Source organism: Gorilla gorilla, chromosome 13 (assembly GCF_029281585.2).
Source record: "Gorilla gorilla gorilla isolate KB3781 chromosome 13, NHGRI_mGorGor1-v2.1_pri, whole genome shotgun sequence".
Taxonomy (NCBI): Eukaryota; Metazoa; Chordata; class Mammalia; order Primates; family Hominidae; genus Gorilla; species Gorilla gorilla.
In genome coordinates this window covers 59,164,654-59,191,763 of record NC_073237.2, presented here as the reverse complement: position 1 = coordinate 59,191,763, position 27,110 = coordinate 59,164,654, and the positions used below count along the sequence as shown (strand labels likewise).

The 27,110-nt window shown below is 38.3% G+C and overlaps 1 protein-coding gene and 1 pseudogene across 5 annotated transcripts in view; both read right to left on the bottom strand.

Moving 5' to 3' along the window:
• The window catches only part of PLGRKT (plasminogen receptor with a C-terminal lysine), a 270,391-nt gene that overhangs the window by 44,755 nt on the left and 198,526 nt on the right, over positions 1 to 27,110 (bottom strand). The window lies entirely within an intron of this gene.
• LOC101129203 (E3 ubiquitin-protein ligase RNF152-like) lies at positions 14,997 to 16,233 on the bottom strand (annotated as a pseudogene).

The window sequence follows — 27,110 nt, the reverse complement described above, 5'->3', positions numbered from 1 at the left end:
CTTATGTCAAATAGTGATCTGAATCAGCATGACAGACTATTTTTAGAGTTCTTGTTTAAATAAGTTTCAAAATTTTTATAAAGTGTAAAAGTAGGACAGCAAAATTAAGTCCTTAACATTTTTTAAATTTAGGAAGAAATGATGGTTAGCACAAATCAGAATTAGTTGTAAAGTAAATACTAAGTATTGAAACAGAAGGCAAATGTCTTGACAAGAAAAAATTGAAAACAGAAATGAGCAAGGGGCATTAAAAACATAAAATAAAGAAACTTATAGAACAGACCAAATCCTAGCAGGAAAAATAGTATTCTCCCCTGGATAATAGGTAGTGGAAGGCTGGGTAGAAATAAGGTTTATTTTGCTGCATTTAATCATTATTGGTCTCAATGTAACAGATGGAAGGTGGCATTAGATAACTTTAAACAGACAGCAGATTGGAATAATTTATTTCACCAATACTAGGTGCTTTGTTATACAGCGAGTTGAGGGGTTGCTAAAAGATTCTTTTTTTTTTTTTTTTTTTTTTTGAGACGGAGTTTCACTCTTGTTGCCCAAGCTGGAGTACAATGGTGCGATCTCCGCTCACTGCAACCTCTGCCTCCCGGGTTCAAGCGATTCTCCTACCTCAGCCTCCTGAGTAGCTGGGATTACAGGCGCACACCACCACTCCTGGCTAATTTTCTGTATTTTTAGTAGAAACGGGGTTTCACCAAGTTAGCCAGGCTGGTCTTGAACTCCTGACCTCAGGTGATCCGCCTGCCTCGGCCTCCCAAAGTGCTGGGATTACAGGCGTGAGCCACCACGCCCAGCCATGATTCTCATTCTTAATGGTGTACATTTTGAAGTGATTCATACTTCATAGTAAGGATAAAGGCAACGATAAGATTGTTCTACTAAAGCACAAGAAAACAATATCACCGTATTACCAGAAGTTTAAAATTTAATCTCATTCTATGTTCTCTATTGAGTAAACTTCTATCCTGGAAGCAAATATTTTAGTGATGAGTATGAAGGGGAGGACTACAAAACAAACTGGTGTGCTTATTAATGGTTACAGATAAATCAACCCATGAGAAAATGGGCTCATGCACTTTTCTTCACATAAGATGACAGAAGGAAATACCATTTCTATGGCCTCTGCCTGTTCATAGGTTCCCCCTCATCCTACAAGACTAATAAAGAGAAAAAGCAGAAGATTCAAATAAACACAATCAGAAATGTTAAGGGGGATACCACCACTGACCCCACAGAAATACAAACAACCATCAGAGAATACTACAAACACCTCTATGCAAATAAACTGGAAAATCTACAAGAAATGGGTACATTCCTGGACACATACACCCTTCTCAAGACTGAACCAGGAAGAAGTTGAACCCCTGAATAGACAACGAGTTCTGAAATTGAGGCAGTAATGAACAGCCTACCAACCAAAAACAGCCCAGATCCTGATGAATTTACAGCTGAATTCTACCAGAAGTACAAAGAAGAGCTGGTACCATTTCTTCTGAAATGATTCCAAACAATTGAAAAGGAGGGACCCCTCCCTAACTCATTCTATGAGGACAGCATCATCCTGATACCAAAACCTGGCAGAGATGCAACAAAAAAAATAAAACTTCAGGCCAATATCCCTGATGAACATCGATGCAAAAATCCTCAATAAAATACTGGCAAGCCAAATCCAGCAGCACATCAAAAAGCTTATCCACCCCAATCAAGATGGCTTTATCCCCAGGATGCAAGGGTTGGTTCAACATATACAAATCAATAAATGTGATTCATCGCATAAACAGAACTAAAGACAAAAACCATATAATTATCTCAATAGATGCAAAAAACACCTTTGATAAAATTCAACATCGCTTCATGTTAAAAACTCTTAATAAACTAAATATTGAAGGAACACACTTCAAAATAATAAGAGCCATTTATGACAAACCCACAGCCAATAGCATACTGAATGGGCAAAAGCTGGAAGCATTCCCCTTGAAAACCAGCACAAGACAAGGATGCCCTCTCTCACCACTCCTATTCAACATAGTGTTGGAAGTCCCAGCCAGGTCAATCAGGCAAGAGAAAGAAATAAAGTGTATTCAAACAGGAAGAGAGGAGATCAAATTGTCTTTGTTTGCAGATGACATGACCCTATACCTAGAAAACCCCATTGACTCAGCCCAAAAGCTTCTTAAGTTGATAAGCAACTTCAGCAAAGTCTCAGGATGCAAAATCAATGTGCAGAAATCACAAGCATTCCTATATACCAACAATAGACAAGCAGAGAGCCAAATCATGAATGAACTCCCATTCACAACTGCCACAAAGAGAATAAAATGCCTAGGAATACAGCTAACAAGGGAAGTGAAGGACCTCTTCAATGAGAACTACAAACCTCTGCTCAAGGAAATCAGAGAGGACACAAGCAGATGGATAGGAGGAATCAATATCATAAAAATGGCCATACTGCCCAAAACAATTTATAGATTCAGTGCTACTCCCATTAAATTACCATTGACATTCTTCACAGAATTAGAAAAAAGTATTTTAAAATTCATATGGAACCAAAAAAGAGCTCGCATAGCCAAGACAATCCTAAGCAAAAAGAACAAAGCTGGAGGAATCATGCTACCTGACTTCAAACTATACTACAAGGTTACAGTAATCAAAACAGCATGGTACTGGTATTTTTAAAATAGACACATAAACCAATGGAACAGAATACATAACTCAGAAATGAAACTCATATCTACAACCGTCTGATCTTTGACAAACCTGACAAAAGCAAGCAATGGGGAAAGGACTCCCTATTTAATAAATGGTGCTGAGACAAATGGTTAGCCATATGTAGAAAATTGAAACTGGATCCCTTCCTTACACCCTATAAAAGTTAACTCAAGATGGATTAAAGACTTAAATGTAAAACCCAGAACTATAAAAACCCTAGAAGAAAATCTAGGCAATACTATTTAGGACATAGGCATAGGCAAAGATTTTATGATGAAATTGCCAAAGGCAACTGCAACAAAAGCAAAAATTGACAAATGGGATCTAATTAAACTAAAGAGCTTCTGCACAGCAAATGAAACTATCATCAGAGGAAATAGACAACCTACAGAATAGAAGAAAATTTTTGCAATCTATCCATCCGACAAAGGTCTAATATCCAGAATCTACAAGGAACTTAAGAAAATTTACAAGAAAAAAACAAACAATCCCATCAAAAAGTGGGCAAAGGATATGAACAGACACTTCTCAAAAAAAGACATACATGCAGCCAACAAACATATGAAAAAAAGCTCAACATCACTGATCACTAGAGAAATGCAAATCAAAACCACAATGAGATATCATCTCACACCAGTCAGAATGGAAATTATTAAAAAATAAAGAAACAACAGATGCTGGCAGTATTGAGGTGAAATAGGAAAGCTTTTATACTGTTGGTGGGAATTTAAATTAGTTCAACCTTTGTGGAAGACAGTATGGCAATTTCTCAAAGATTTAGAACCAAAAATACCATTTGACCCAGCAATCCCATTACTGGGTATATACCCAAAGGATTATACATCATTCTGTTATAAAGACATACACATACATATGTTCACTGCAGCACTATTCACAATAGCAAAGACATGGAATCAACCCAAATGCCCATCAATAACAGACTGGATAAAGAAAGTGCGGTACATATACACCATGGAATACTATGCAGCCATAAAAAGGAACAAGATCATGTCCTTTGCAAGGAAAAGGATGAAGCTGGAAGCCATTATCCTCAACAAACTAACGCAGGAACAGAAAACCAAACACCGCATGTTCTCTTATAAGTGGGAGGTGAACAATGAGAACACATGGAGACAGGGAGGGGAACAACATTCACTGGGGCCTGTTGGGGGAGGGTGGGCCAGGGGGAGAACATTAGGGAAAAGAGCTAATGCGTGCTGGGCTTAATACCTAGGTGATGGGTTGACAGGTGCAGCAAACCACCATGGTACACGTTTGCCTATGTAACAAACATGCACATCCTGCACATATACTCTGGAACTAATAAAAACCTACATATTGGCTACGACACACTACTCAGGTTATGGGTGCATTAAAATCTCAGAATTCACCACTATAGAATTCATCCACGTAACCAAAAACCACTTGTACCCAAAAGCTATTGAAATTTTTAAAAATATTAAAAATAAAAATGAAGTTAAGGTATAAGGTCTACAGTTCCAGCTCTCACTGTGCTTTTTGTTTGTGTACATTATAGAATAAAATGTAATTGCAGAGTTTTTCAGGACAGAAAAATCACCCATAGTCCCTTACTTTTATATTGCTTTTAAAACTTTGAGGTCTTCATGTATAAAATTTTCTCAAAGTAAATATTTCTTCAAATTAATATTTTTACTTTGGAGTACATAATTTTATTCTATAATTTGGCATCTAAAACATGTACAACGATTGACAATCAAATGAATGTTCCCATATATAACAAAAATTCAGATGCTAAATGACAAAATTATCTTACCATAATAAATAAAATCCTAACCCAATGGCCCCATATTGCTAATTTGTCTTCAGTAAATATACTTGAACTGAACCTACCCATGAACTTAAACTAACATCACTAATTTTTCATACACACAAAGAAAACACCAAATTTGTGTTTATTGAACATAATCTAAATAGTTCTTCTTCCAAGAAAAGCACTATGTGATATAATTTGAAACACTTCAGAACATTTAATTATTACAGAACTTCTGAACCTTGTGTTTTTATCTTTATAACCTTATTGACTAGCACAGGGCCTGGCATATTGTCAGGGCTTTAAAAAGTGTTGAGTAAATAAATTAGTATTACAATATTCTATTTGGGGTTCTATCCATAACATAAGCATGTCTGATTACACCTCTAGGCAGCATTATAATGTTGTTCTTACAAATTTTTCAAAAAAAAAAAATTCTGAAGCATTGCTTTGCAAATCCACACCTGAAGTGATATCTCAAGAATAGGAGAAGTGGAGAATTTGGAGACTTTACCCTAAAAACCCTAGGAACCAAGTTAGATAGGATCTTGAAATAATTGGCTTAAAAATAGTAACATTTGACCTTAAAATCATAATTTTAAAAGAAAAGCAAAATGCTATTGCCACTCTTAATTGCATCTGTAACTATGTGTGTGTGTGTCTGTGTGTGTATGACTGATATTAGCATTTAATGCTGCCATTTTCAAGTACTACAAAGGTTTAGTGTTTCATTGCCTAATCTGTATATAGACAACTCTATTGTAAGTCCAGGACATGGAATTTAACATAAGCCCACCAAAGACATGTAGAAATTTTCTCTGAGGGAATAACTGGTCTAAATTTGGAGGGGCAAGAAAAAAAGTTTTATTTTAGATTATATTTTGCTATAAAATCATATTATCTTGTTCACACTGAAAGTGGCTTTCGAACTATGAAATGGGCAGAGGTTGGAAGAGTGTGGAGGGCTCAGAGGAAGACAGAAGGATGACGGAAAGTTGGATCTTCCTAAAGATTTGCTGAATGGTTGTGACCCAAATGCTGATAGTGATATGGACAGAGATGGACAGGTGGATGAGGTCTCAGATGGAAATGAAAAACCTATGGGGAGTGGAGCAGTCACTTCTGTTAAGCTTTAGCAAAGAGCCTGGCTGCACTATGCCCCTGCCAAGGGATATGCACAACTTCGAGCTTGAGAGTGATGATTTACGGTATCTGGTGGAAGAAATTTCTAACCAGCAAAACATTTGAGATGTAGACTGGCTGCTTCTAGCAGCCTAGGCTCATATGTACAAGCAAAGAAATGACCTAAAACTGGAACTTATATTTAAAAGGGAGCATAAAAGTTTACAAAATTTGTAGCATAGCCATGTGGTAGAAAAGAAAAGCCCATTTCTGGGTGAAGAATTCAAGCAGGCTGCATCAATTTGCATAAGTAAAGAGGAGCCAAGTCTAATAGTCAAGACAATAAAGAAAAGGCCTTGAAGACATTTCAGAGACCTTTGCAGCAGCCCCTCCCATCACAGGCCCAGAGGCCTAAGAGGACAGAATGGTTTCCTGGGCCAGGCCCAGAGCCCCACTTCACTGCACAGCCTCGGGACACTGTTCCCCCACATCATAGTCACTCCAGCTCCAGCTTCAGGTCAGATACAGCTCAGATACAGATACAGCTCTGGTCACTGCTTCAGAGGGTGCAAGCTGTAAGTCTTGGCAGCTTCCGTGTGATGCTAAGCCTGTGAGTACGCAGCGGATAAGAGTTGAGGCTTGGGAGCCTCTTCCTAGATTTTTGAGGATGTATGGAAAAGTCTGGATGTCCAGGCAAAAGCCTGCTGCAGGGGGAGATTCCTCATGGAGAACCTCTATTAGAGCAGTACAGAGGGGAAATATGGGGTTGAAGCCCCCACAAAGATTCCACTGGGGCACTGTGATGGTTAATACTGAGTGTCAACTTGATTGGATTGAAGGATGCAAAGTATTAATCCTGGGTATATCTGTGAGGGTGTTGCCAAAGGAGATTAACATTTAAGTCAGTGGGTTGGGGAAGGCAGATCCACCCTTAATCTGGATGGGCACCATCTAATCAGCTGCCAGTGAATATAAAGCAGGCAGAAAGACGTGAAAAGGTTAGACTGGCATAGCCTCCTGGCCTACATCTTTCTCCCGTGCTGGATGCTTCCTGACCTTGAACACCGGACTCTGAGTTCTTCAATTTTGGAACTCGGACTGGCTATCCTTGCTCCTTAGCCTGCAGATGGCCTATTGTGGGACCTTGTGATCGTGTGAGTTAATACTTAATAAACTCCCCTTTATATATATACCCAGAGTGGTAGATCCACTGACAGCTTAGACCCTGCTCCTGGAAAAGCCACAGACACTCAACACCAGCCCATGAGAGCAGTTGTGGGGGCTGAACCTTGCAAAGCCACAGGGGTGGAGCTGCCCAAAGCCTTGGGAGCCCATCCCTCACACCAGTGTGCACTGGATGTGGGACATGAAGTCCAAGAAGATCAGTTTGGAGCTTTAAGGTTTAATGACTGCCCTGCTGGGTTTTAGATGCATGGGGCCTGTAGCCCCTTTATTTTGGTCAAATTCTCCTATTTGGAATGAGAATGTTCACCCAGTGTATCTTGGAATACCTCCATTGTATCTTGGAATAATGAAATTCTAACTTTTTTTTCCCAGAAACCTTCTAAGGCATGGCTTTTCAAATTCTTATCTAAGAACAAGCATAGGAGAAGTGGGACCTGGAGAAATTTTTACCTTTAAAAACCCTAGAAACCAAGCATATAAGATGATAAAATGATTGCTTTTAAAATAATAAAATAATATTTTGACTTTAAAACTTTATTTTTAAAAGCAAGAAAAATTGCTATTACTGGCCTTAATTGTACCTATTCATTTTTCTATTTGTGACTGAAATAAGCATTTAAGGTGATCATTTTCAAGTATAAAAGCTTACACTACATTATACAATCTGTGCAATCAACCTCACTATAAACTCAAGACATAGAAATTAACAGAAGTGGGTGGGCACAGTGGCTCATGCCTGTAATCCCGGCACTTTGGGAGCCTGAGTCAAGTGGATCACTTGAGGTCAGGAGTTTAAGACCAGCCTAGGCAACATGGTGAAACCCCATCTATACTAAAAAAAAGTTCAAAAATTAGCTGACATGCTCACTTGAACCCAGGAGGCAGAGGTTGCAGTGAGCAGTGGGCCAAGATCGTGCCACTGCACATCAGCCTGGGTAAGAGAGCGAGACTCTGTCTCAAAAAAAAAAAAAGAAAAAAGAAAAAGAAATTAACAGAAGTCACCAAAATCATGTTGAAATCATAATTAAGGCAATAAGCAGTTTAAGCAGGCAGGGTTGGGAAAATTATGTTTTAGATTATGCTTCTCTATAAAAATGAATTAATTTGTTCATACTGAAACTTTGTCTAACACTATTGTCTGTTGCATAGCTCTTGGAATAAGGCAGATCCACAGTAGAAAATTAAAACATTTCACTTCTAGTACAGGTTTATGGCCTGTACCACAGAGAAAGATTAGAAATGGCATCAGTATATCAAATAAGCGTTTACAAATGAACAATAAAATTTTGTCTCCATTTTTTAAAGCACAGCCTTTTACCTTGAGACCAATACACAACACTCTAGATGAAATAAATCAGCATTATTTACTTCAGCTTGATATAATATTAATTGTTATATGGCTAAATAAAATGGGTATTTGTATGATAATATTTAGCTTAACTTACTCTCTGGTTATGTATATAATGAAACTAGAGATGAAAGAAAAAATGGAGTAGTCATCAAGAGCAAATAAGAGAAAAGAAAGCAGATAAGAAAAGATGGAAACAGGCCAGTTGCGGTGGCTCACGCCTGTAATCCCAACACTTTGGGAGGCCGAGGCAGGTGGACCACCTGAGGTCGGGAGTTTGAGATCAGCCTGGCCAATATGGTGAAACCCCGTCTCTACTAAAAATACAAAAATTAGCCGGGCCATGGTGGCATGCGTCTATAATCCCAGCTACTCAGGAGGCTGAGGCAGGAGAATCACTTGAACCTGGGAGGCAGAGGTTGCAGTGAGCCAAGGTTATGCCACTGCACTCCAGCCTGGGAGACAGAGCAAGACCCTGTTTCAAAAAAAAAAAAAAAAGAAAGAAAAGAAAAGAGGGAAACACTATTGAGCATCTACTCTGCTACATGAACCAATTTTTGGGTATCCTTCTCCCCATCTTAGAGATGAAGAAGCCAGACTCAGAGAGCCTGTGTCACTTATCCATGGTCACTGAACCAGTAAGTGATAGAGTCAGGTTCGGACACAGGTATGTGTGACTCCAAAGCCTGTGAACCTCCAAGTGCACACAAAGAAGAATGAATCCACAGCCCTCAGTAGCCATACCATGACGTTAAGCCACTGCTAACACATCCTCTTGCTGGCTAGGTAAGAAATCCAACTACAAGAATATATTTCCAATTACTGACAAGATATTACAGTTTTAAATTTAACTTAAAATTTCATTTTTTCTTCAGTTTAGCCTACAGTTTATTTATAAGCTTCTGGAAGACATTAAAATAGACTTAAACAAATGGAAAAACATTTCCTATTCTTGAATAAAATGACTCAATAGTTCTTCACAAATACACTTATAAGTTAATACAATCCCAATGAAAAATATCAACAGACTATTTTATACTTGGGCATGTTGACACTAAAATTTCTGTGGAAAATCAAACATGAAAGATTATCCAAGAAAACATTGAAAAAGAAAAACTACAATGGTATAGTAGCCTCAACAAGCATTAAACCATACTAAAAAGTGTCTATAATTAAAACATTACAATACTAGTACATGACTAGACAAACTGACCAGTGAATTAGAGTGTCCAGAAACAAATGCAAGTACATACAGAGACTTAGTATGTGATACAGGTAGTATCTCAACTCACTGGGGGTAAAGATAGACTTCTTAATAAGTGGTATAGGTACCACAAGGTGGCCGTCTGAAAAAGATAAAACTAGATCCCTATCTCATATCATATATGAGAATAAACCCCAAATGGATTTGGAATCTAAATGTCAATAAATGAAGCTATACAAGTTGCTACGGTTTGAATGTGTCCCCCCAAAGTTCATGTGTTGGAAACTTAATCCTTTATCCTCATGAATGAATAAATGCTGGCTCTGCCCTCATGAATAAATTAATGTCCCTATCATGAGAGTAGGTTTGTTATCATGGCTTTGTTATAAAACCAAGCTTTCTTGGGCTTGCTTGCTCTGTCTTACCATGTGATGCTTCCCGCCATGTCCTGATGCAGAAGGAAGGAGACTTCCCAGCCTCTAGAACCATGAGCTAAATCAATCTCTATTCTTTATAAATTACCCAGTCTGTATATTGGATTATAGCAACAGAAAATGAACGAAGACAAAAGTACCACAGGAAACAAGGATAACTGTGGTATAGGGAAAAGCTTTCTACATCAAGAAGCAAAATGTAGAGTAAATAAAATATTGGTAACTTGACCACATAAAACTAAACTTTTTTTCATGATGTAAAAATTTTTAAACCACCGTAAACAAGTGACAATCTGAGATAAAATATTAGGAAGATATATCCATAGACAAGAGGTCAATACTCCTAATATTCAAAGAACACTTGAGGGACAGTAGACAAGAGCCCAATAAACAGAAAATTCACACAAAAAAAAGATATATAAATGGCCCTCAAATGTGAGAAAATGTTCAAACTCACTCATAATTAAAGAAAAGCAAATTAAAGCAAGACTGAGATACCACTTCTTGCTTGTCAGGCTAGCAAAAACTAAAAAGCAAGACAACATACTTTGTTGGTGAGACTTTGGGAAAATAGCCACTTTCAAATTGATAAACCCTTCTGAAGAGAAACGTAGCAGTATCTAACAAGTACTTGCCTTTAACTCAGCAATCTCAACTCTAAAAATCTACCCTGAAGATACACCTCCAACAATATAAAAATATGAAAGAACAAAGTTATTCATTGAAGCACTGTTTGTAATAGCAAAATATTGGAAATAACCTAAGTACCTGGGGTGGGCAGAAAAATGGGACCTCAGAGAAGCCCATGTCTAATCCTCAGAACCTGTGAATGTATCTCCTTACATGGGAAAAAAGGACTTTGTAGATCTGACTCAGCTCAGGATTTTAAGATGGGAAGAGAAGAGTATCCTGTATTATCCCGGCCCAGTGTAATCACAAGGGTCCTAAAAGTGAAAGATGGAGGCAAGAGAGTCAGAATTAGAGAGAAATGAAGATGCCATGCTGCTAGCTTAAATGTGGAGGAAGGGCCCATGAGCCAAGGAATGCAGGCAGCCTCTAGAAACTAAAAAAGGCAAGGAAAGAGGTTTTCTCCTAGACCCTCCAGAAGAAATGCAGCCCCCCTCACATCTTGATTTTTATCCATTGAGAACCATTTCAAACTTCTGGCCTTCAGATATATAAGATAAACAATTTTATGTTGTTTTAAATCACTAAGTTTGTGATAATTTGTTATAGCAATAGAAAACTAATACAGTGTACATACATCATTTGAATAAATTTTGATATAGCTACACAATAAAATTCTATGCAACCATTTTTTTAAATGATAAAGATCTCTATGAATTGATTTGGAGTGGTTTCCAGGATATACTGCTAAATGAAAAATGCAAAGTAAACAATGTATCAATGATATGCTACCTTTCACACATGAGAGAAGGGGGCATAAGAAAATACTCATATAGCTATTAACTGTACCAAATCAATGTACGAAGGACAAACCAAAGATTTATCTTGGTTAAGAGATTAAACACCTATAGAGGAAGGGTGGGAACACGGTATTATAAAGAGGAGGGGGAATGGGAATGAGTTAATAGGGAGAAAGAGGAAGAACATTTCTTGGAGTGTATCTTTTTTGTTTGTTTAAGACGGAGTCTCGCTCTGTCACCCAGGCTGGAGTGCAATGGTGCAATCTCGCCTCACTGCAACTTCCACTTCCCAGATTCAAGCGATTCTGCTGCCTCAGCCTCCCAAGTAGCTGGTATTACAGGCACTTGCCACCACACCCAGCTAATTTTTGTATTTTTAGTAGAGACGGAAGTTTCACCATGTTGGGCAGGCTGGTCTCAAATTCCTGACTTCAGGTGATCTGCCTACCTCGGCCTCCCAAAGTGGTGGGATTACAGGCATGAGCTACCATGAATGTATCTTTTTATATAGCTTTGACTATTAGAACCATAGCAATGTTTCATATACTCCTCAGCCCTATAATTAATTAAAACCAACCAGATGTGGAGAGAATATAAAGTATAACAAATAAATCCAACTGCATTACCAGTCAATAAACTAACACTGAAGGAGCCGGGAGAAACTAACCTTATTAACTTAGGAAAACAATATTTTGACTGGATACTGTGAAGACAAAAAGAACATGCAAATAACGTCCTCTAGTTATTGAATCTGTTTCTCACAGGGGTACGTATTGGCAATTCTAAAACTATTTTACATGTCTACTGGGATTGAAGTGAATATAGTGTAAGTGTCTCAGTACCTGAGGAAAAAAAACTTAATGAATGAAGAAAGGGAAAGAGCTAGAATGAAATGTGTCACACTGAATTGGAAATAGAAGTGTCAATATGAACTTCTGGTTTAGAAAATATACACAGATAGGTAGATATACAGATGTGTGTCTATGCATGGGTTCATATACATACATGTCTTTGCTAAGAGGACAATCATCATAACAGTAAGCATACCCAGAGCCCAGGTCTTGATTTCCAAATATCATTCTCTGACAAAAGGAACCAGGACTCCATGAAGAAGTCATTAATTCCAGGCCTGGAGCAGAAACAATATAAGATAAGCCTGGCATATATTGTGATCACAGAAAAGAAGCAGGTACTCAAAAAAGGATGGGTTCTATTAAAAAGATATAGAAAGCAAATGGAAGTTGGTCAAAGTCAAGGCTGAAACAATCTAAGCCGCAAAATAAATAATGATGGTACTAGTTTATAACCCATAGAGTAAAATGTCCACGAAAACATATTCGTATAAATAATTGGATAAATAAACACACAAAGAAGGGACAGCTCTTCCAATTAACAAATACAGATGAAATGAAGTAAATAAAAAAATCACTATTAGGCAAACCTCAGAGTAATAACTGTTGCATGTAAGATCCCACCAATGAAAGATGAAATCAGTGGGCAAAAGTTCAAGAAGAAGCAGGATATTAACAAAGTCTCAAAGTATCTCCTCAAAGATATTTATCAATTAGAAAGAAAAAATAGTAACTTTACAGTGTATATAAACTTGATAGATACAACCTTAACCAAGTGATCAAGGTTAACACCACTAGCAATAAGACATATCAACTTCATGTATCCTCTGACACAATGCAACAAGGAAGACACAAAAGCATTTTGTGGTTTAAGAAAAATAAGCAAAAACATTCACAATCTCAATCTAATCATGAGAAAATATTGAACAAACCCAAAGTAAGAAATTCTACTAAATAAATGACCAGTATTTCTCAAAAGTACTTATCATAAAAGCCAAGGAAAGAAAGAATAACTGTCACAGATGGGAGGAGATTAAGAAGACACCAATTAAATGTGATGGGAGATCTTGGGTTTGATCCTGGAACAGAAAAGGGACTTTAGGAAAAAACTGGTGAAATATCAAAAAAAAAAAAATCAGTGGTTAATAGTATTATACCAATATTAATCTCCTGGTTTTGATCATTGTACAATGACTTTGTAAATTGTTAATATTAGAGAAAGCTGGATAAAGGATATACTTGAACTCTCCATGTTTTGCACCTTTTCTGCAAATCTAAAATTATTTCAAAATTAAACATTTTTTTAAAAATATGGATTCACTTTTATTCGAATGTCATGAGTTTATTCAAGTCTAATAATACTTCAGATTGTTTTCCTTAATACTCAACATTAAAGACATCTATGGGGGCTTTTTTCTCTCTCTCTAGAAATCCTCCTCCTCCTGCTGCCCTAAATTCTTCATTATCTTAAGGAACCAGGTAAAGTAGAAACAAGACACGTAGAAGTCTAAAGATTTTAATAGCAAGGTTACCTGAAATTCTGTTTGAAATATGGTAGGGTGACTATGTGTCTGTCTGTGTACATATTATCAAAATGTATAAAGAAGGCAAAAACAATTATTAAAGCTATAGGATCATTTTTAATCATTTTGCACCTGAAACCCTCCATATAGTAGGCATTCTGAAAATGCCTCACAGAATTAATAAATAATAAAGCAATCCACCCCCTTGCCCAAGCAATGAAGAACAAAAATTAATGAAAATTTGCTCTCTTCAGATTTATGAAAATAATATTATAGCTTGAAGGAGGAAAACAAAAAAAAAAGCTTTCTGATGGTTACTGGATTCACTGGTCTCACTTAAGTTTGTGAACAAATCTAAAAACTATGTGTCTGCCCTGGAGAAGTGTCTGTCCTGGACCCATTGTTTGCATGGAAGGGCTAGGCAGCCAAGGATCAGCTTGGTGGCCTGACCTTTCTTTGCCATTTATCTACCTTTGTAGAAAAGTGCCTGTGGCACTAATGACCTTTATTAACTGTTCTACTTTCACTTCCTACCATTTCTGGACATCAGAATATAGGAAATATTAAAAGTATTTTCATTAGCTCCCCAAGTGACTGCAGACATATTAATATCTGCCCCACATTTTAAGAGACTTGGTGGACACTTTTAGTAGGCTCTTTAAAAGTTAAATAATGCATAATAGTATTTGCATTTAGATACAGTCCTTCTTACTGTAACTAAGCTAACTTATTTCCATTCATTCCAGCTTTGAAAGAGAAAGACACAGCAGGTTGCCACTCAAACTTTGAAGACCTGTAAAGGTCAAGATGCACTTTTCAAACGGGCTGTGTGGGCAGAACCTGGTAAGCAGTTTCTTTATCTGAGCCAGTTAAAGACTCAGTATGTGACCCCTAATATTTACTGTACCGTGTCTAGCTTCGGTATGCTTATAAAGAATGGACCTCATACCAAGACATCTGGATATCCATATGCAAAAGAGTAAAGTTGGACCCTTACTTCATACCATACATAAAAATTAACTCAAAATGGACCCAAGACCTAAATTTAAGAGCTACAACTAGAAAACTTCCAGAAAAAAAACATAGGAGTAAATCCTTATGAAGTTGGATTTGGCAATGGTTTCTCTGATATGACACCAAAAACAACAAAAGAAAAATAAACTGGACTTCATAAAAATTGAAAATGTGTGTGTCAAGGGACACTGTCAAGAGAAAAAAAAAAAACACCTGCGAATGGGAGAATATATTTACAAATCTTACAGCCAATAAAAATCTAGTATCCATAATATGTAAAGTACTCTTTTTTTTTTCTCATGATGTCTCGGTTTATTGCTCCCCTATTGGGCTTTCAGTTTAATAAACACGTAGGATCTCTAATTACAAGTGAAGAAAATGAAGGTTCATGACAAAACACAACACACTGGAGACACTTGTTAAAATATTTTCTCAAAAAAAAACGACTGTCCATTTTGACTTATTTTGTTTTGGTGCCATTCAAAATGTATAAAAAGCCTCAGCAACTAAATGAAGACTGAGTTTCAAGGAAAACAAAAAAAGTAAAGAAGCCAGCACTGCATGTGTTAACTGAATTTTTACATGGATTTGCAGGTTTAATTCTACTTGCATACATAGCATCTTTGTTTTAATCTAACGGATTTAGAGAAGATCACATTGTATGCACTTGTAGAGTTTAATGTCTAAGTAGAATATGTCTATCTCGTAACATGATTTTGAAAAATCAGAAATTACAGTCCATTGAATACATGATTATGAGGATGCATGCAATCATCTTCAAAGCTGTTGCCATCAGTACTCAGAGCAAGTTGCCTGGTATCTTGTTGAGACCTCACCTTCTGCCCTTCATGTCTGTCTTGTGGTAAATCAAGAGGCAAACCAGAGGCCAGCTCTCAGCACCAAATGGTCAGTGTCGCCCCCTCATCTTCTCACTGGGATCTCATCACCAATGTGCTCAACCCCTAAGTTGGCACCCACAAGAGACTTCCCTGCAGCCCTCTCCAGCCACAAGATGTCACAGTGAAGCGCTTAGAAATGCAGGACATGTTATGGAGCACGATGCTGAGGAGGAAGACCAAGACGCAAGCCACCAAGATGACAGCGCACACCCTCAACCACATGGAGCTTTTCACCATGCCCCACCTGTCCTGCTCCTCCTCCGCCACCCCCTGGGGAGCCTTGCCTTGCAGAGGCTGCTGTCCAGCAGGGATGGTCACCACAGTGATGGACTTCTGCAGGTTCCTGGGCAGCAGGCGGCGGCTCATATCTCCGGGCAGCAGCACATGCTCCTTGGAGATGGGCAGGGGCAGCATGTAGCACCCACTGCCGGGAAGTCTGATGAAGACCGGCATGTGCTCCGAAGTGTGTGGAATGGTGATGACAGCCAGGACCTCGGGTCGTCGAGGAGCTGCAACACGGAGAAGCCAGGGGGCAGCTTGGTGACACCGCTGCACCAGGGGCATCGCACGTCCTTCTGGCTGGTCCTCATCTGCTGGAGGCAAACTGAACAGCAGGTGTGCTTGCAATCCAGCAACTTGGCCTTCACTAGGGGCTGTAGTAATTAAAACAGATCTGACATTCTAGCAGAGTCCTGGGACAGCGTCTCCATGGTGGACCCTGAGCAGGAAGGGCAAGGCCAAGGGGAAGGGGAGGGAGCTGGTCTTCAGAGGCCGCCGCTCTGCATCTTTCCAGTGCAGGTCATGGGGAGCTCAGACATCCAGCACTCACAGGTGTGTTCATTTTGTCAAAGGCCAGGCCAGGGCGACCTCAGTGACAGGCAGCTCAGAGCCAGCAGCGGGGCACATCTTCTTTCAAAACACCCAGGAATACAAGGCCAGCAGCAATGGCAATTTTCAAAGACCATGGCTTCTGGAAACAGTGGTTCCCAAGGAAAACATTGCAATATGATTATTTATCCTCCAAACTGAATCTGTCACTGAATCCCTTTCACTCCATTCTGAGCATGATGACATCAAGTGGAAATGGTACACGTTTGGGAGGCAAGAGCCAGGAAGCACAATTGAGACTGAGCTTTCTTCAGCGGACCTTTCTCCGCGGCGGGTTCAGGCGCTCACTACAGAGGCCACGGACGCTACAGCTTCGCGGGGTGGTCCTGGGTGCCCGCCCAGCTGAGCCAGACACGCCCTACGGCCAGCGGCCGCCGCGAGCCACAAAAAAAGACACAAAAAAGACTAGAACTGACATTTCGCCAAAGCAGATATATATACAAATGGCCATTAAGCCCACGAAAACATATACAACGTTATTAGCCACTATGGAAATTCAACTCAAAACCAGAATGAGATATATTTCAAAACTACCAGATGACTAGAATTTGGGGGAAAAAAAAAAGAGAGAGAGAGAGAAAATAAGATTTGGTGAGGACATAAAAAATGGTAACCCTTACACTTTACAGTGGGAATGTAAAAAACTGTGGCCATGGTGGAAAAGAGTTTGGTGGTTCCTCAATAAGTTAAGCATAAAATTACCATATGACTCCGCAACTCCATTACTAGGTATATACCCAAAAGAATGGAAAACAACTGTTCAAACAAAAACTGATATAAGAATGTTCACAGCAGCACTATACACAATATCCAAAAGGTAGAAACAACCCAAATATCCACCAACATATGACTAGGTAAACAAAATGTGGTATATCCATACAATGGATGATATTCAGCCATAAAAAGGAATGAGGTACTGATACATGTTACAACATGGATGAATCTTAGAAAGATTATGTTAATTGGAGGAAGCCAGACACAAAAGACTACATATTCTATTATTTCATTTACAGAAAATGCCCAAAATAGGCAAACCCATTGAGACAGAAAGCAGATGAGTGGTTGCAGAAAGCATATTAGTGGTTGCAAAGGGCTGAGGAAGGAGAGGAGGAATTGGAAGTGACTGGTTAACAATTACAGGGTTTCCTTTTGGAGTGATGAAGTGTTACAGAATTAAATAGTGACAGTTGCACAACACTGTACATGTACTAAATGTCACTGAATCGTGGTAGACTTTAAAATGGTGATGTTTATATGATGTGTATTTTTTTCACAAGTGAAAAAAATTAACTTCAGAAGAATTACTTCAGATGAGGAACATGGGGAGACTATGGCAGGTAGTGGGGACAGGAGGTATGGGCAGAAATGAGTCCCAGAAGGACAAGCTAAATACGGTGTGGATCCAGGAGTTAAGTCATGCATGTACACCCACTCCCTCAGTGAACTTGTGTTGGCCATGCTGCCCCTTTATGAAAGACACTTCCAGGTTAAGTCCGCTCACACTTCTAGGCTCTGGGCCAACTCCCACTCACTACCTGGTCTTTCTCCCTACAAAGATTGTGCTGCTTTCTTCTCCTCCACCTACTCTACATTCTGGTTCCTTGTCACCAAAAGCCTCTCTAAAAGCACACACTGCACTTTCTTGCTTTCCTCAGAACATAGGACCCTTCCTATTTCAAGATGTTAGTACAGCCTTCTCCTCAAAAAACAAGCAAGTAAAGAAAAAAACAGATGGGGGGCACAAGTATGACAGATAATGGGAGTTATAAGGCTTTAAGCAACTTTTAAATGTGCTCATAATAGTTATTTATTTGCTGCTTTAACTTTTATGTATTTGAGAAAGCATTTATTGAGCACACACTATATTTTATGTTGCAAAAACCATCAGGTCACATCACTACTCCTCTCAAAACCCTTTAATGGCTTCCCACGTCACTCAGAATACATTTCAAAACAGTTGTCCTGGGTACAAGGCTTGAGCGACCTCTGACCTCATCTCTATCCACTCTCCCCCATCCTTTCAGAGTTCTGGCCATACCAGCCTCTTTGCTGTTCTTCCAACTCACCATGAGTTCTCCCAGCTCAGTGTCTCTGCATTCACTTTCCTTTTGCCTGAAACTCGTTCCCCGGCTATCTGCATGGCTCACTTTGTCATTTCCCTCAAGGCTCTGCTCAAAGCTCACCTTCTGAGGCTTTCACTAACTACTCTACCAAAAATGGGATTTCCCACTCACCCACCCATGGTCTTCCATCATCATCCCTTACCCTGCTTTTTCCCCTCACAGAACTCATCACCACTAACACTCTGTGGTTGTTGGTTTGTTGCATGTGTTCCCACTGGAGTGTAAGTTCCACAAGGGAAGGATTTTGTTCACTATTATGTCTCCCCATCTAAATATTACCCAGTATAGAGCAGGGGTTCCTCAATAAACATTTGGTGAGTGAATAAATGGCACATCTAATAAGAAAACTTTTGCTTTAATTACTGACTTTGCTGAGTGCTTACATGGGGCAGATGCTGTGTGCTAAATTCTTGTATGTGGGACATCTCACTTAATCCTCAGAGTAACTCTACAAAGTATCATACTCCTTATTATTAAGCTATATACTCACATGTGGGAAATGAGACACAGGCAGGCTAAAGCAACCTCCCTACAATCAAGAATTAAGTGGGTCTTATCTAAGGGACATAGGAATCAACTTGAAAGAGCTTCCATTAGCCAAAGATGGGATAACTTGAGCAAAAAGAATAATGACTACAACTGATTAAAGAGTTTATAGTCACAATATACAAATAAACAAAAATTATTTGGTAAATTGTGGAGACTTCTAGGGTATCAATTCACTATTCTGAAATTGCTAAATAAAAGGACAGAATCAAGCATTTATTTTGTTTCCTGTACAAACTATATTCCAGGATAACCAGGTAGTAAGAGAAAGTTCTTAATATATTTCCACACAACAAATGTCAAAGGAATGAGAGAATATTTTTAAATTGCCATTTTTTTCAAGCCCTAATGAAGTCACAGATGTAGGCAATGATCATGAGTGGATGGTAAGGCCGGCCGATCACAGGTTGATGGGGAAATTTATAATGGGTAGATCAGGTTGATATGACTAAAGGTAAGACAACCAGACCTCATGAGCCTTGTGATGTGATGTATTAGGAATTACACACTGCCACCTAGAAAAGATTCTTGCTAAAAGAACTGAACTGGAGTCTCATCAAACCTCTAGATTTACCACTTCATAGGAAGAATGAAGTATAGAAGAATATGCTCAGAAATACCATGAGGAGGCAATCAGCCAAATACAAACTGTAGCACACTGCACAGAACAGATGAGCTGGTTTCTTCAACAAATAAATAGTACGACAAGTAGAAAGGGAGGGATATTCTCACAAACTGAGAAAGACTTAGGAGTCATAATAATCAACTATAGTAGGAAAACTTTGCTTGGATCCCTATTTCAAACACAACTGTAAAAGACACCTGTGAAGCAACTGAAATTAGGTTGCATATGATAGGAAGAAATTATTGCTAATTTAGCTAAATATGGTTATATCTATATCTGTTAGAGAATCATATGGAAATATTACAGGTAAATAGAAATTTGCCTTAAAGTATATTCCAACAAAAAGGGGCAAAAAGGCAAAGGAAGATGGAATAGAAGAAAAAAGATTACCAAAATATTGGTTTTAAAGTTTTTTTTTGAAGTTTTCCTCTCCTCTACATGCACTTTAGCAAGTTAGATTTGCTGGTGGGTCTTAGTATTTCTTTCTAAATTGACAAGATTATATCTTCAGTTAATTGCTTTCAAAACACCTGGCTGACTTATTTTCTTAATATTTGCACTTCTAAAATTTTCTTTTTATCAGCATGCATATATAATTTACCTAAATATAAAATTTTGGGGTTTTTCTCTCAAAATTCTGAAGATATGGCTCCATAGTCTGCTGGCACTTAGAAGACATTTGAAGCCAGACCAATTTTGGCTCACAAAACACTCTAGAATTCTCAGTTCCTAACACAATATTGAAACTGTTTGTTGTCACTATCACACCACTACCCTGTTCAAGAGCCTGAGTTCCTTGAAAGAGGGGATTGTGCTGTTTACCAAAGTATCTCTAGCTCCTAATTCAACTGGCACATGATAGACACTCCATAAAGTGTACTAAATGTGTAAATGAATGTTGTAATGCCAAAGGAATACCTCCCAGTATGTGTCTGGAAGTATGTTTCTTTTTATAATTATATTTGCAACATACTGTATCTTTTACCTGCATGGTAAGATTTCACAGAAAACTAAGGGAGTCTATATACATTCTTCCTTCATTTTATCCTTACGTACACTCAGGCCTTTACGGACTTGTTTCTTCCCTCATATTCTACTGACATGGTTTCTCCCAGGCACTGACCTTTTTTAAAGGCCTTTGACTTCTCTGTAGCATTTGACACCGTTGAAAACACCTTCTTTCTTCTTGAAACACTCTATGAACAGATTGCCAGGCCCCAGGTACCTCAACTACAGCTCATTAAGAAATTCAGATGGGAAACTTCTTTTTTATTCTTTTTCTTTTTTTTTTTTGAGACAAGGTCTCACTCTGTCACCCAGGTTGTAGTGTAGTGGCATAATCACAGCTCACTGCAACCCTGACCCCCCAGGCTCAAGCAATCCTCCCACCTCAGACTCCTGAGTAGCTGGAACTATAGGCACACATCACATTGCCCAGCTAATATATATGTATAATAGATATTATATATGTAATATAATCTATAATATATATTACATATATTAGATATTATATATATTACATGTTATATATTATATAGTAATATATGTAATATGTATGTGTAATACATCATATATGTAATATGTAATATATATGTATTTGTCATAGATTATATATGACATATATTGTATATACTATACGCACACATCACATTGCCCAGCTAATATATACGTATAATATATAATATATATTATATATGTAATATAGTCTATATTATAATATATATTACATATATTATATATTACATGTAATAATATATATTATATATAGTAATAGATGTAATATGTATGTGTAATACATAATATATGTAATATGTAATATATATGTATTTATATATGTCATATAGTATATATACACTATATGTCATATATTATATATAATATATATTAGATATTAGCTGGGCAATGTGATGTGTACCTATAGTATTATATATAATATATATTATTAATAATATATAATATATAATAATATATAATACATAATGTAATAATATATAACGTATTATAAAATATATTATATATTATTAACATATAATATATAACATATAAAATATAATATATTATATATTATTAACATATATATGTTAATATATGTTTATATATAATACAATATAATATATATTATTTATTATATTATACAGTAATATATTATTTATTATATTATATATTATATTAATATTTACATTAATTATATATTTTATATGTATATATATACACAGAGAGGGGGAGAGAGGGAGAGACAGAGAGAGAGAGAGAGAAAGAGACAGAGTTTTGTCATGTTGCCCAGGCTGGTCCCAAACTCCTGGGCTTAAGTGATCCTCCTCCCAAGTAGCACAAGCCACCACGCCTGACTGATCTTTCGTGTTGTTCTGTAGAGATGGGGTTTCACCGTATTGACCAGGATTATAGGCGTGAGCTACCCCACCCAGCCTATACATATTAATATTAAATAACTGTATTTTTTGGTTTATAGCTATGCCTCATTTTCTTAACACCAAAGTCTAACAACAGATATAAAGGTCAAAGTCTAGATCTCATGTATTTTAAAAAAATCTTTAGTTTGTTGCTTGAACACAGTAAACCACAAATAAACATCTATTTACTGCCCAACTAATCTTTACACTGACCATAAGTGCTTTGCTTACATAGCACTGTAGCACAGCATGGACCTATAGAATATGTTCTTCCCTCATTCTCAAAATGCTTTTCCAGCCACTCAGGTGACATAAAATTAGTTTAGGCGTGCCTCCTAGTGGCATTTTAAGGAAGTATTCATTTTTAGAGGAGTTTTTAGATGAGTTTACCACTCATCCACCATCCTAACACAGGCTAGAAAGAAACTGAAGTTTGTTGATAATCTGAAAATATCATTATAACTAGTAGCATGAATCCTCTCCATCACAATTTGAACCAAAGTCGTTAGTTAAAAAAAGAAAACCTTTTGATTTGAGGCCTTTCATAAATTTGGTTAACCAGACTCCAGTGATTGATTTAATTTCATTTCCTGATTGGCTTACTATTAATTGAAAACTTGCTTGGTTTCTATCTCCATTATAGATTATATTAAATCACTGACAATCACCAATTATAATTATGTAGCATCACAGAAAAAGAAGGGAATTACAGGCCATTACATTGCATTACAGTCCCCTAGAGAGATTAAAATAACAACTCTGTGAAGGTCTGAGGTGGGACCCAAACATTCAAAAGGCCCTAGATGAATCAAATGTGCAGCCAGGATTGGGAGCCTGACCAGTGGTATAAGAGATGGGGTTGAATCATGAGTGGTCTTTTCCCCCAAAAGAAAAAAACAATAACACAAAATTACTGAGCTGTGATTTATCTTTGTTTTTAATCAAAAAATAAAGAACTAAAAAAACTCCAGTAGGATAAGATTTTATTTATTAGGCTTTACTCTAATAAACGTTTTGCTTTATTTCTTCTATTTATCCTTTTCATGAGGTGCCATTAAATTTAAAAATAGCCAAAAGACTAAATCACAGGCTAAAGATGTTATTTAGACATGGTATTTCAATCAGAATCTTTTTTAAAACTTCATCTTTGAAGACCCTAAAAAGACAACATCTTCTAGCCCAGTAGTCAAGTCCATGCCATTTGCAGGGTCCTTTTCAACCCTAGGGACTTCTGGGACATGAGGTCAATTCCAGCCCAGCCTTAGCTATTTGGGTTCACTCAATACATAGGGAGGAGAACCCCCAGGGAGCTTCAGGAATATTGTCATAACAGAATTCTTAAGCTTAGTGGGAGATTCGCTGGTGTTCATCTTATTATACTCCATAACTTACATTTGATATAAATATACTCTGTGGTATATATCAAATACTTCATACTCTTAAAAAAAGGAAAGAACAGCTCAAAACCCTAGAATGATGCTGGAAGTTTAATTCCTTCAAGTGGGACACATTCAAGGAACAACCCGATCTTCCGAAACTACTGTAGATGAGGATGTTTCTCTCTAGGCTGCCCCAGGTAGGATCAGAACTCAAGTATCTCTAGAGTTAGAACGCTGGTTCAACCATGTGGGTCTATATTCCCCTGTTCATCCTTTCTTGAAGTTAAGAAATAAATAATAAAGTGTATCTTGATCAACAAGAAAAACCTAGTCACCTTAAGCAACATATGTTGGGAGAATCAATCCACCATGGGCCAAGTCTTCCTGCACGATCTTGCTGGGTAGGATGAGGTCACAGGCCCTGACTGCTCTTTAGCTGGGCCATTTCCCAGAGTTGTGTTTGCAGTAAGCAACCCTGAGGGATGAGGTACCATCTCCTTCCAGTCAAAGAGCAGACTTGCTCATCACTCATGATGAAAGTGATAGAGTCCACAAGCTCAATGTACTTCAGCTATGTCACAAACCCAAAGCATCCATCCCAGCATCCAACGAGGCTCTCCTTCATCTCCTCTATGGGACTTGGAGTGCGTGCCGCTTTCTGTGCTACGAGTAATAAAGTCTTCTGCCAGCATCCATGAAATAATAACAGGCTAATTTATTACAGCAGTCCCCTCTTATCCACAGTTTTATTTTTCACAGTTTGAGTTACCCATGGTCAACCTCAGTCTGAAAATATTAAATGGAAAATTTCAGAAATAAACAATTCATAATTTTTAAATTACCCATCATTCTGAGTAATGTGATAAAATCTCCCACCATTCCAGCTGGGACATGAATCATCCCCTTGTCTAGTGTAGCCAAGCTGTACACACTACCCGCCTGTTAGTTACCTAATAGCCATCACAGTTATCAGATCAGCTGTCACAATATCACAGTGGCTAGTGTTCAGGTAACCCTTGTTTTACTTAACCATAGCCCCAAAGTAGAAGAGTAGTGATGCTGGCAATTTGGATATACCAAAGAGAAGCAATAAAGTGCTTCCTTTAAGTGAAAGAGTGGAAGTTCTCAATATGAAAAAAAAAATCATATGCCAAGGTTATTAAGATCTACAGTACAACAAGATATTTTAAGAAGGAGAGAACATACACGAAACTTTTATTATAGTATATTGTTACAATTACTCTATTTTTATTAGTAATTATCGTTAATCTGTTACTGTGGCTAATTTATAAATTAAACTTTATCATAGGTATGTATGTACTGGGAAAACCATAGTATACATAGGCTTCAGTACAATCCATGGTTTCAGGTATCCACTGGGGATCTTGGACCATATCCCCCACAGATAAGGAAGACTACTGTTGTTTGCAAGTAGCATAAAATCCCAGACACTTTACATGCCCTGATAGTTTTGGTGGCAAATGTGAGATGTTCATAGAGATATCTGACTTTCTGGAAAAGGAGGGACAAGGGCCCTGGTTGGCTGGGTTAGAGGACATGAGAAGATTCCCAGAGATCTGGTAGTAAATGCTCTTGCCTAGATGGTGGTGAGGATGGGAAAGTGGAATAAGGGTTCCTCACTGTCCTATGTGTTAAATGTGGTTGAAAAACAAAAGGTAGGGTTGAAACAAGGTGTCCTAATGGTGCTTTGGCTGTGTCATGCTCCCTTCTGGGGTGGGAGAAGGGAGGATGTTATCAATGACAATGGGGCAGCAAGCTCCATGCTCCAGCCAAAAAACAAGGCGACGTGGCTATGGCTGCTGAATCTAGGGGTCCCCAGAGCTGAAATAAATGGTGTTAACAATGAGGGTAGAGAACTGTGGGTAGACTAAAAGCATCAGAAACTTGTTTGTTGAGCCCAGTGGCAGAGGCCACTTGAAACAAAGTAAATACAAAGCCTTGCTTACTGGCAGTGAGCTGCTCTCTCCTTCCATTCCCCAATCCTCCCCTGCCTCTCCTCCAACTTCTCTGCTTTAGGGAAGTATGCTGGGGAACTTCAGGGAAAGGAAGGACTCAAAATTTTATGGCTCTGTTGGACTGGACACGAGTGCCAAAGTCTATGTGGTCTCAGGGAAGGCAAGTATGCTAAGCACTGGGGTGGCCCAGAGCTCCAAAGACTGCAAGGCCATGCAGTGGCTCCAGCAAAGGCCGAAATAATGATGGCTCTGAGTGGCCATTCTCTCCAGAGGCCAGAGAACATAGGAGAAGCAGCAGCACCCATTCTGGGACGAGGAGCCAAAGGACAAAAAGCCCTCCCTGCCCCTCTCCCCTAGCTGGAGACAGCATGATCTCTTGAAACTATTACGACCACCCTTGAAGTACCTATGTTAAACTCTTTTGTCTCTGTTCTTTTATTGTTATTGTTTTGGTTTTTTGAGATAGGGTCTCGCTCTGTCACCCAGGCTGGAGTACAGTGGTATGATCACAGCTCACTGCAGCCTTGACTTTCCTGGGCTCAAGCAATCCTCCCACCTCAGCGTCCTGTGTAGCTGGGACTATAGTTGTGTAACACCATGCCTGGCTAATTTTTTAAATTTTTTAAATGGAGATGAAGTCTCACTATGTTGCCCAGGGTGGTCTTGAATTCTTGGGCTCAAGCAATCCTCCTGCCATGGTCTCCCAGTGTGCTGGGATTACAGGTGTGAGTCATCATGCTTGATCACACGTATATTGTGACTAGGCGGGGGAAAGTAACTGAATTCAACTGATAGAGTGTGAGCAAACTTCACAATGAGTAAAAAAAAATTAAAGGGACCTTTATAGCCAATTCAAGATACTGTGATGTGTGTCAACACTCTCCCTACCCACTACATACAAATGTACAATGACATTGATGTATTACATGCTTGTATTATAAAACTCACAGTGACCAAAACAGACTCCCCAGTAGGGATTCCCAGATCCCTTCTAGGTGGTCTAATAGAAACATAGAAGCCCAGGGAGGAAAAAAAAATCACTATGAAGCTCCAGTGAGGCCACTGCCCAGTGCAGCAGCACCACCTGCTTGGCACAGGCACCAAATACATCCTGTATTAGTTTGCTGGGGCTGCCATAACAAAGGACCACAAACTGGACGGCTTAAGCAACAGAAATTTATTGTCTCTGTTCTGAAGGGGAGAAATCTAAAATCAAGGTGTCTGCAAGGTTTGTTCCTTACTAAGGCTGTGAGAGAAGCATCTGTTCCAGGCCCCTTCCTTGGCTTGTAAACAGCTGTCTTCATATTCACATTGTATGGTCCCGGTATGAATAGTCCAGTATGAATTGTATGGTCTTGTGTCCAAATTTCTTCTTCTCATAAAGCCATTAGTCACACTGAATTGGGGCCCATTCTAATGACCTCATTTTAACTTGATTACCTCTGTAAAGACCCTATCTCCAAACAAGATCACATTCTGAAGTACTAGAGGTTAAGGCTTCAACATATGAATTTGGAGACAAGAGACATATTTCAACCCATAACACACCCCTTTCAAAAAGGGGAAGCAATCGTTGGTCTGCTGCTGAGCTCTTGTTAAAAATGAACCCATGGAGGCTTGTAACTCCCAGGTCTGACAT